This window comes from Muntiacus reevesi, chromosome 11 (assembly GCF_963930625.1).
Source record: "Muntiacus reevesi chromosome 11, mMunRee1.1, whole genome shotgun sequence".
Lineage (NCBI taxonomy): Eukaryota > Metazoa > Chordata > Mammalia > Artiodactyla > Cervidae > Muntiacus > Muntiacus reevesi.
In genome coordinates, this window is record NC_089259.1 from 38,633,272 (window position 1) to 38,645,596 (window position 12,325).

A 12,325-nucleotide genomic window follows, 5' to 3' on the forward strand; every position below is an offset into this window, starting at 1 on the left:
TTTGACAAAGGAGGCAAGGATATACAATGGAAAAAAGACAACCTCTTTAACAAGTGGTGCTGGGAAAGCTGGTCAACCACTTGTAAAAGAATGAAGCTAGAACACTTTCTAACACCATACACAAAAATAAACTCAAAATGGATTAAAGATCTAAATGTAAGACCAGAAACTATAAAACTTCTAGAGGAGAACATAGGCAAAACACTCTCCGACATAAATCACAGCAAGATCTTCTATGACCCAGCTCCCAGAATATTGGAAATAAAAGCAGAAATAAACAAATGGGACCTAATGAAACTTAAAAACTTTTGCACAGCAAAGGAAACTATAAGTAAGGTGAAAAGACAGCCCTCAGATTGGGAGAAAATAATAGCAAATGAGGAAACAGACAAAGGATTAATCTCAAAAATATACAAGCAACTCCTGAAGCTCAATTCCAGAAAAATAAATGACCCTATCAAAAAATGGGCCAAAGATCTAAACAGACATTTCTCCAAAGAAGACATACAGATGGCTAACAAACACATGAAAAGATGCTCAACATCACTCATTATCAGAGAAATGAAAATCAAAACCACAATGAGGTACCATTACATGCCAGTCAGGATGGCTGCTATCCAAAAGTCTACAAGCAATAAATGCTGGAGAGGGTGTGGAGAAAAGGGAACCCTCTTAAACTCTTGGTGGGAATGCAAAGTAGTACAGCCACTATGGAAAACAGTGTGGAGATTTCTTAAAAAACTGGAAATAGAACTGCCATATGACCCAGCAATACCACTTCTGGGCATACACACCGAGGAAACCAGATCTGAAAGAGACACGTGCACCCCAATGTTCATTGTAGCACTGTTTATAATAGCCAGGACATGGAAGCAACCTAGATGCCCATCAGCAGACGAATGGATAAGGAAGCTGTGGTACATATACACCGTGGAATATTACTCAGCTGTTAAAAAGAATTCATTTGAATCAGTTCTAATGAGATGGATGAAACTGGAGCCCATTATACAGAGTGAAGTAAGCCAGAAAGATAAAGAACATTACAGTATACTAACACATACATGTGGAATTTAGAAAGATGGTAATGATAACCCTATATGCCAACCAGAAAAAGAGACACAGAAGTACAGAACAGACTTTTGAACTCTGTGGGAGAAGGTGAGGGTGAGATTTTTCGAAAGAACAGCATGTATATTATCTATGGTGAAACAGATCACCAGCCCAGGTGGAATGCATGAGACAAGTGCTCGGGCCTGGTGCACTGGGAAGACCCAGACGAATCGGGTGGAGAGGGAGGTGGGAGGGGGGATCGGGATGGGGAATATGTGTAACTCTATGGCTGATTCATATCAATGTATGACAGAACCCACTGGAAAAAAATTAATTAATTAATTAATTAATTAAAAAAATATATATCCAGTTGAATAAAGAAAACAAAAAGATTTTTAAAACTATGAATACAGCCTCAGGTACATATAAGACATTTTTTTCATTGTTTAAAGTTTGTCATTGGAATTCTAGGAAGAGACGAGAAAGAGACACGGATGAAAGATGCATGTATAGAAATAATGATGAAAATTTCAAAATATAGTAAAATGCATCAATTTAAGATTTTAATTCAAGAAATAAAGTTCAATAAGATAAATTCAAAGAAAATCATGCTGAAGCACATCACAATAAAATTTCTGAAAACCAAAATGAATAGAAATATTTGAAAGCAGATAGAAAAAATAAACTGCATATCAGTGACTTGGAAATAAATGAATGAGATAATTAAATTGCTGAATCTTCTGTACCCGTATATATCTATTATCTATTTACATATCAATTTTATCTTCATTTACACATATATCTATATCATCTATATTTATATCTATATCTGCTTTCATCTATCTTTCTATTTACAAATGTCTTGTCATCTATGTCTGCATCACTCCTTTAAGAATTAATGGAATAAATTCATTGTTAATAAAATAAAATTAAATAATTTGCTGTCAGAAGATCTGCTCTAAAAGAATACTGAGGGTATTCTTCAAGTTGGAGGGAAGTGATAGCAGAAAGTACCTAGGTTCTTTGAACAAAAGAGAAGCAGCAAAATTGTTAAATAGATGGGTTTATATAAAAGAACAGTTTTCCTCTTAAGTTCTACAAAATAAATAAGTTGTCTATTTAAGAGAAAAATGATTGGTAGGTCTCAAAAAATCTACCAAAAATCTGCTCAAATGAATAAGCAAGTTTACTAAGATTGCAGAATTCATGGTCAAGTGCAAATGTTTGAGATATGAGACAAATGATATTTTCTAGAGACATCTTTTCTCTCTCTCTCTTTTTTAAATAGTTCCCGATGTATTACTGAGCCCTAGGAGAGATTTACTATTTAACCATGGAATACTACATTACCATGCAAATAGAGTTGCTCATAATGAACCGAGTGTTATCTCAACCTTCAACACACGGCACAGGAAGTGCACAGAAATTACCATCATGTGGAAGTGAAATACAAGTTCAGTGCTGAAAACAGGTCTAAATTGTAGGAGCAAATGATTTAAACTCCCATCCATGTTTTATAGCTTCCCTACATTGCCCACTCTCTCAACCCTCAGCTACAATCTCAAAGAGATGTCCCTGTAACCAGTTGATAAAAGACAGAGGGATGGGGAGAAAGAAACTAAAGAAAAATGAAACCTGAACATAAATAGTTGTGCACAATACACTGTTACTTCCTGAAAGTGGCCCTACAATATCATGACACCTCTCAGGAGAGAATCTGAAGAACAGAGGTTAGGAACTTCAAAGAAATGAGATTTAAAATCAACGATAACAAGATCTGAGGAAAAACTATGAAGCTACAGCTCTCAGAATTAGAACAAGTTGTCAAAATACTTGTTTTCATTGAGAATGCCCCTCAAATGAAAACCAGTATAAGGAAAGTTGGACTTTCCAGATGGCTCAGTGGGCCTACAATGCAGGAGATCCAGGAGATGCAGGTTCGACTCCTGGGTTGGGAAGATCCCCTGGAGGAGGGCAGGGCAAGCCACTCCACTATTCCTTCCTGGAGAATCCCATGGACAGAGGAGTCTGGCAGGCTATAGTCTGTAGGGTCACAAAGAGCACACAAGACTGAAGCAACTGTGGACAGCACAGCACATCGAAAAAATTATCAATAATTTGTTGGACAAAATGACCTATTCTTTGGATGCCAGATAGATTATTTGACCAGATACTACAGAGGGATGAATTACCTAGCTTGGGGTTTACTCATTAAGGTTGAACTACTAGCAAATTGCTGAGTGTAGAAATTACACTCTCTCTTTGAGGATATGGCAGCCACAAAAGAAGATGTATACAATGGACTGACTCTTTCATGGCAAGAGCAATGATTTATCTCTCCCAGGAGACATTTATTTGGATATAAATTTCTCTTCAAAGCTTCAGTGCTTCTTTCAGTAAGTCCACCATCAGTAGACTTATAGAGTGATGTCTTTAACAACAGAGAACACACACAACATATCCTCTGTTCAGGAAATTCACTAAAAGTGAGTGAAGTTTAACAATGTGCTTATGTCCATCAAATTTATTTGTTATGCTACTGCTGACCTAATAGAAAACTAAAATGGCTATTAGAAACTCAATTATGGTTCAGGCTTTCCAACAACATCTGTTGAGTGTTCAAGTTGGGATATGTTCTGAATTAGTGACCAGTATGTGGTATTGTTTCTCCCATAACCAGAATACCTAAGTCAAGGTATGGAAACGGCAGTGATCTTAGTCATTATTATCTACATAATTCCGTGTAAATAGCTTGATTCCCATCACTGCAAATTTATGCTTTTCTGATTCCTAAAGAAGGAATCTTCCTTGTCTTGTAGAAAAGTTCATTTGTACCCAGTTTTAGGCACATATAAAATAGATAATTGCAACCCACTCTAGTATTCTTGCCTGGAGAATCCCCATGGACAAAGGATCCTGGTGGTATATATTCCATGGGGTTGCAAAGAGTCATACATGGCTGAGTGACTAAGCACAGCACAAATAAAATCTAAATTATTATTACTAGTTCAGTTATTAGTTTAGATCACTGTTATTGCTGTTCAGTCTCTAAGTCATGTCTGACTCTTTGCGACCCCATGAACTGCAGCACGCCAGGCTCCCCTGTCCTTCACTATCTCCCTGGATTTACTCAATTCATGTCCGTTGAGTTGGTGATACCGTCTAACCATCTCATCCTCTGCCACCCTCTTCTCCTTTTGCCTTTAATCTTTCACAGCATTAGGGTCTTTTCCAATGTGTCATCTCTTCACATCAGCTGGCCAAAGTATTGGAGCTTCCACTTCAGCATCAGTCCTTCCGATGAATATTCAGAATTGATCTCCCTTAAGAGAGACTGGTTTGATTTCCTTGCTGTCCAAGACTCTTAAGAGTCTTCTCCAGCACCAGAGTTTGAAAGCATCAATTCCTCGTATTCAGCCTTCTTCATGATCCAACTCTCATGTCTGTACAAACAATTGTTTGTCTTTTCTTCCAGTCCCGAATTGTTTAGCATAAGATATATTAATAATAGGTAACTCTATATTTCAATATTTAAATTAGAAGATATCAAAAGAAGGTTGTCACTGAGCTATGGCATATTTAAACAATTACAAGGGGGGAGACACGTGACCTAAGGGGCTTTGTGTCTCCTCATTTGGATTACCTGTTGGCAGCTTGCCAACACCGTTGTCTCCTTCTAAGCCTGACTTTGGAGATTGTTGACAAGTTGGTGACTACATTTCCCAGAATGCATTTTCCTCTACAATTCTAAGGCAGACTTTGAGGTACTTGATTAGAATAGTGAAAGTCGAAGGGAAGAAGCCATTTTCTTTTAGTGAGTTGTAGAAAAATTCTTGGGTAGATGTCAGATTCATTATGGCTTCCCCGTAAGTTCCTGAGAACCAACCACCTCATGACTTAGAATGAAATAAATCATGAGAATGAAACAGATGATTGGGGATTCTGAGATTTCACCTCTTTCCTGCAAGTCTGTGAGGAGAATCCATTGAAAGCTGTGCAGGCCCAGTCCTGCAGTGTATGCTTCCTTGACCTTCCACGGCAGTTTCCCTGTGACTTGGCAAAGAGTTAATGGCTTCCTTGCCTTTTGCAATCCCAACCCTTCCTGTTAGCCTTTAATTTCTATACTAAAAAGTTTATTCCTAAATTACATAAGGCAGTTTATAGGTAGTTATAAAAGGTAGTTTAGAGGTTTTTTTTGTTTGTTTTGTTTCTTTGTTTTTCTATTATTTTCCCTGACCAATATTGATTCAAAATTCTGTTCTAAAAGATGCCTGAGCATGCCAGTTACCATAGAACTGACCAGTTCTAAGATGATGAGCACGTGCAGATCCTTCCAGCTCAGCCGGTATGTTTGAATGTATGCTTAGGTGACTGCTGAAAGTAATTACATTTTTTTTTTTTTTTAAGTTAAAAAACAAACAGATCTTTCTGATTCTTGTAACTATAGTATTCTATCTATTTTCTGGAGACTTTTCTTTCCAAAATGCTGTTTCAAAATATATGAATATTTGTGGTTGGGTCAAAGCAACATTCTGTTTAGATAAGGTGGAATGAGGTGTTTGTTTTTGTAAGTGTCTTGTTTGAATGGGGAACTCATGATTTTTTTTAATTTTCATTTATTTTTATTAGTTGGAGGCTAATTACAATATTGCAGTGGGTTTTGTCATACATTGACATGAGTCAGCCATGGATTTACATGTATTCCCCATCCCGATCCCCCCTCCCACCTCCCTCTCTACCCAATCCCTCTGGGTCTTCCCAGTGCACCAGGCCCGAGCACTTGTCTCATGCATCCAATCTGGGTTGGCAATCTGTTTCACCTTTGATAATATACATGTTTTGATGCTGTTCTCTTGAAACATCCCACCCTCGCCTTCTCCAACAGAGTCCAAAAGTCTGTTCTGTACATCTGTGTCTCTTTTTCTGTTTTGCATATAGGGTTATCATTACCATCTTTCTAAATTCCATATATATGTGTTAGTATGCTGTAATGTTCTTTATCTTTCTGGCTTACTTCACTCTGTATAATGGGCTCCAGTTTCATCCATCTCATTAGAACTGATTCAAATGAATTCTTTTTAACAGCTGAGTAATATTCCATGGTGTATATGTCCCACAGCTTCCTTATCCATTCGTCTGCTGATGGGCATCTAGGTTGCTTCCATGTCCTGGCTATTATAAACATGAGTAGTGTTGATAAATCAAAGCACCTATTCACTAGGAACCTTTCCTCAATTTTGTTAAGAATAATTTTGGAGTTAAAAAGAAAAATAAATGGGTGACTAAGGCAAACCATAAAACTCTTTGCCTCTCATTTTATATGTTTATAAAATCAGGGTAAAAATAGCACCTGCTGTGTGAATTGAGTAACAAAAATATTTAAAGATAGATTACACAATGCTTGTAAACATGTAATGCATTTTAGCTTACTGGGAGAAGCAGGATTACAGGGACTTTATGTCTTTTGCCTGCTAGTGTTTTATGGGCAAGCTAACATTTGGACGCTTTAATGATGTTACTAAGCTATCTAGGAAAAAAAAAAGCTTGAGTTTGTGTTGACTTTACTTATTTCAGAGAGTAAGAATGTCTCCAAATTCAGTTCTATAGTATTGAATAATGGAACTAAACACTCCTTATGGGTCTCCTAATGCCATTCTTTGCTCATTCTACCCCAGCCAGGGCCAAAGTTCCTGGAATGCTGCAGTTGTCAATGATCCTCTCCTAACAAAATTGGCTTCTCTCTCAGTTTGAATTAAACATTTGTGTTGCTGACAGAAATTCAAAGAACCAAATCGTTTCTTCTCTGAGAAAGAGCAGAAGACGTGAAACAATCCTCAAAATAATCAACATGCGGCTTTCTTGATAATGTACAGCTACTTGCCTGTAGAATAATGATAGTTATGAAAAATATTTTAAAGATCCACTTATTTCTTAGAATTTTCTAAGACGGCATGACATATACTTTATTTAGAAATAAAAATTCACACTGAATTAACTAAAATTACATTTCAGCAAAAACTAATACCAACACTGCTGCTGCAGCTGCTAAGTCACTTCAGTCGTGTCCAACTCTGTGCGACCCCATAAATGGCAGTCCACCTGGGTCCCCTATCCCTGGGATTCTCCAGGCAAGAACACTGGAGTGGGTTTGCCATTTCCTTCTCCAGTGCATGAAAGTGAAAATTGAAAGTCAAGTTGCTCAGTCCTGTCTGACTCTTCGCGACCCCATGGACTGCAGCCCACCAGGCTCCTCCATCCCTGGGATTTTCCAGGCAAGAGTACTGGAGTGGCTTGCCATTGCCTTCTCTGATACCAATACTAACTCCATATAAATTTTGGAAATCAAAAATACATTTTGATAACCATAATATAGACTACAATTAGGATTGCATTAACCGCTGAGCTCTATGTTATGCATATTTGCTCATATTAAAAGCTCACCCAGACTTGTACAATTTTAAAAATACATGGCAAATATTTTCTTCACTAACTTTTTAGGACTACAGTGAGGTCAAATAAGGCTATACATGTAAAGAAGGAAACATGTTAGAACTCAGACAATATTGATATTAAAATACATCAAGAATTTTTGACTTTCAAGATATATTAAATATGCCAATGTAGTACTTTGCAAATATCAGTCATCATTAACTTTCTCTTATCCTCTGTTCCTTATATCCAATCAGTTGTCTATTCTGTTAATTATTCTGTGATAAATTTTTGTTGTTGCTGTTATTCCCACATTAATTCAGATTTTCCTAAAAAACCTGTAGTTATTTTATAGTTACTTTTCTTCACTCTAATCTATCACTCCATGATTGGTTCTTATCAGATTTGTTTTCCTAAAGTACTAAATTCATTATCAGAATTCTCTGATAAAGGCCTTTAAGTAGTTTCACTGTTTTAGTTCTTTATTTCTCTTAATGTGTTTAGGCTTTATCACCTGTGTTTGCTTTGTGGGTCAATCAGACATGCCTTTGGTGGACTTTGGAGCCAAGCATACCTAAACTGACAGCTTGAGTTTGTCCTCTAACTGTGAGATGTGTTTGAGTTCTTCAGGCTCTCTAAATAAATGCCTGACTATTAATTAGGCTTCCCTGATAGTTCAGTTGGTAAAGAATCCACCTGCAATGCAGGAGACCCCAGTTAGATTTCTGGGTCATGAAGATCCGCCGGAGAAGGGATAGGCTACCTCACTCCAGGATTCTCGGGCTACCCTTGTGGCACAGCTGGTAAAGAATCCTCCTGTCAAGTGGGAGACGTGGGTTTGATCACTGGGTTGGGAACATCCCCTGAATAAGAGGAAGGCTACCCCCTCCAGCATTCTGGCCTGGAGAATTCCGTGGACTCCATGGGGTCACAATGAGTCTGACACAATTGAGCAACTTTCACTTTCACTTTGGGCTTACCTGTGGCTCAGACAGTAAAGAATCCACCTGCAATGCAGGAGACCCTGGCTCGATCCCTGGGTCAGGAAGATCCTCTGGAGAAGAGAATGGCAACCCACTTCAGTGTTCTTGCCTGGAGAATTCCGTGGACAGAGGAGCCTGGTGGGCTATAATCTGTGGAGTCGCAAAGAGTTGGTCACACTGAGTGACTAACACTCTCACTTTCAGTAATTACCATGGAAAGAAAAATGTGTACCTGCCTCAAAGAACTGTTATGAGAATTGAAATGAAGTAATACAAGGTCTGAGAGCTCCTTGTGCATGGGTTTTCCCTCGGTTTGATTTTTGGCTTTCCCCACAGCACATCTCCCAAACACCAGTCTTCATTTCCACATTAAGTAAAAAAAGAAACCAAATAAACTGAGACTGACTCCTTCCTCTCGATCAGAGTAAATGTCTGCTTCTCCAAACTTGCTGAAGGAAGAAAAGAACAACAAGAAGCAACTGAACATATTGATGAAGCAAATGACAGATTGAATGAACAAGCCAGTGAAGAGAGTCTGAAAGAACAGAAATATAACAAACTCCACCAACCAGTTTTTTTCAGAGGCAGTCAGAATTGCTCACCAAAACCCAACATTTTGGGGTGACACTATTTGCCAACCATCTACAAGTGTCTGCACTGCTTGTGGAGGAAGAAGAGTGCTGCACTTCCTGATAGGAATTGGATTGACAGAAGTTGATGATGCTAAATCAGGTTACAGAACAGATTTTTATTTTAATGAGAATTCTTACTTCAAAAGTAAAATTCTCACCAAAGAATTTCATCTGAATGAGAGTGGTGATTCACCTTCTAAGGCCGTTGAAATCAAATGGAAATCAGAAAGGATTTGACTAAACAAACAAGAAGAAACACAGAAGAAAGCCAGCAGGAAGAGACAGTATGAGGAACCAGAGAGCTTCTTCACCTGGTTTACTTGTCATTCTGATGTAGGTGCAGATGAGTTAGGAGTGGCCATCATAGACGATATTTGGCCAAATACATTACAGTACTACTTAATTCCTGACATAGACGATGAAGAAGGGGAAGGAGAATAAAAAGATGAAGAGGAAGAAGGATTGGAAGATATTCATGAATGATGGGATGAAGATGAAGGGAAAGAGGAAGGAGATGAAGATGAAGGAGAGGATGACTAATGGAACACTAATGGATTCTGGCTTTTTTTTTTTTTTTTTTTAAATTTTCTCTAGTTCCTGAGAGCAATTTGCAGTACTTTTTCCCCTTCCTGTGCAAAGTCATCCTGTTTTTGAGGTCCCTTTTCTTCTTTATACCTTTTTTCTCAACTTACTACTTTGAGCAGAATTCAAAGGGTGGGAAAAGAATCTCCACCCCTTTCTGTTCCAAATCAATTTTTATCCTTCCTGTCTCTACAAAAACTCTATGGAATCAACACTACCATCCTCTATGGGAAAAAGCAAAATCTTCTGCTCCCTTAGCTCTTCTGAAAGCTGGAGGGTACTAAGCTCCTGCGTAATATGGCGCAATTTTTTTAGCTTTTGTTCTTTCTTTCTCTATATATTTAGCTCATTATACTATGAGACATTATACTATGCCTCTGTGTGAATAGACAGCATTTACCAACTTGTATCTGTCAACTTTCTCTTGTTTAGAAAAAAAAATCTTTAAAAAATGGGGTTACAGAAGGTCAGCAAAGGGTGGGTTTGAGATGTCTGATTGGGCTAACTGGGCATTTTGAAAACATATCTTTTCCTTTGGCATGTTTAGTTGTAATGTTTATGGACATACTTGCAGTTTAAGGTGATACTTTTAACATAAAATTCTCTCCTGATTGTGACTTGAGCCCTGCCACTCAATGGGAAAATCAGTAGAACATGTAGGATATTATTTGCAATTGACATTCTTGATTGCAACTTCCTGTTTATTGTTAAATTTTTCTTTTTGTTTCACTGGAAAGGAAAGGTGATGCTCAAAAGTGTGCAAGTTGCTTTGCTACAGTAAAACTAAATGTTTGCACACAAAGGATTTGTTGCTTTTCTCTCAGAACAAACATACTTAATGTAACTTGCCAAGTTTGTCTTGCTTAACATTATTGTCAAACTTTGTCACCCTAACATCACACTGCTGATACACTTTGCAGGATGGTCTTATGGCTATGTTATTTGAGTAACGGCATTTGAAAAAAAAAAAAATGGCTCCATAGCAAGGAATGACTTCCCTGGTGGCTCAGTGGTAAAGAGTCTGCCTGCAATGCGGGAGACCTGGATTCAATCCCTGGGTCAGGGAGATCCACTAGAGAAGGAAATGGCAACCCACTCCAGTACTCTTGCCTGGGAAATCCCAAGAGAAGAGGAGCCTGGCAGTGCTACAGTCCATGGGATTACAAAAGGGTTGGACATGACTGAGTGATTAAACAACAGTAGCTAGGAACTCATCCTGGGTATGATTTGCCTACAATTTTTGTAATTGTTTGCATCATTCAGGATACCAGATTGCTGAAAACTCAGTTCTTAATACATTGTACCCTTGACTTGAATCTCAAATTGGCATTTCAAAATATGGGCTTTTATTTACCTGTATATAATAGTGTCTGCCATCATCATCAGACAGACCTGGTGCTCTACTGCAGGGTTAATACACAACAGGGCGATTGTTGGCATGCCTTCACTGGCACTGTATTATGTGGTCAAGAAGACAAGTTTTCAGAATAAGAAGTCCATATTGGTGGTTAAGAAACTCAGGTTATTGGTACTTCTGTCTCAAAATACCAGTTCTTTAGCATATGGCACTCAAATGAGACATCTCTGTGTGAATCCGGATGTGAAGATGGACTCTGTTCTATGTGCCAAATGCCATTGAGCATAAATAACATTTTGAGAAGCTACCTAATGTATAAGATTTTTAATGCTGTTAAAATATAGTACCTAAAGTAAAATGTCATTTAACTTTTTCAGAGATGAATGAATGGACAGCCTGGTCAAATTCAAAGCTTTTTATATTCTATCAATAGGCAAAGTATAATAGAAACCTGTCTAGATGGATAGTATGCAATTTCTGCACAGTTCTCTGTAGTAAATACATCACTGCATACAGGTCAGGAATATTGCTCCAGTACATAATTAAAAAAAAAAAAAAAAACTAAAAATGTAATAGAGCATGTGCTGCTTTCAGTGCCTAAATAAATATTAACCATTCAAAGTGTACTTTTGCCTAAAATTAAAAAAAAAAAAATGTAACTCAATAATGTTTAAGAAGGCAGCCCATATCAGTGACTGTTCAAATGTACCTGATCTGGGGCTTTTGCACATTTTGCCTCTGCGTTTTTCGGTCAAATCACTTGTCTCTCACCCTTTCCTCCCAGGGATCACTGCTGATCCTACTGGAAAAATCTAAAGCTTATGGATACTCTCCCATGTAGGAGGTAGAACTTTCAGACCTTGAGAGCTACAGGGAGACTTTGCATTCTTTGGCTTCATAGCCTCTTCATATACTGGCCTAATCTAACTGCATCTTGTTTTCATTTCTTCTCAATGTCCAAGGCTCCACTAAATAGATCTTTTTCTTCTAACCACTCTCACCACTTTCTCCTCTGTTAGGTACTGAATATTTGCATCCTCCCAAAATTCAGAATTCATATGTTGAAAACCTACTTTTTTGTTTCATAAAATGAATGTAATGAAGTACATTTCTGTAAAGAACAGTTTGTTAAATTACTGTTTTCCTTGTTCTTACTCTTAAATAGAGAATTACTAGACATTTGTGTATGTAGTTTGTTGTATATTACTAAATTTGTTTTTAGAAAAATGTTTACAATTTGCACTTAAACTCTAAGATTAACATTTTAAAATTCATTGGGAGTTTGCTATTTG

At 37.6% G+C, this 12,325-nt stretch overlaps 1 pseudogene; it reads left to right on the forward strand.

Moving 5' to 3' along the window:
- Positions 1-5,327: 5,327 nt before the first annotated feature.
- Positions 5,328-9,634, forward strand: LOC136144133 (protein SET-like; annotated as a pseudogene).
- Positions 9,635-12,325: the final 2,691 nt, after the last annotated feature.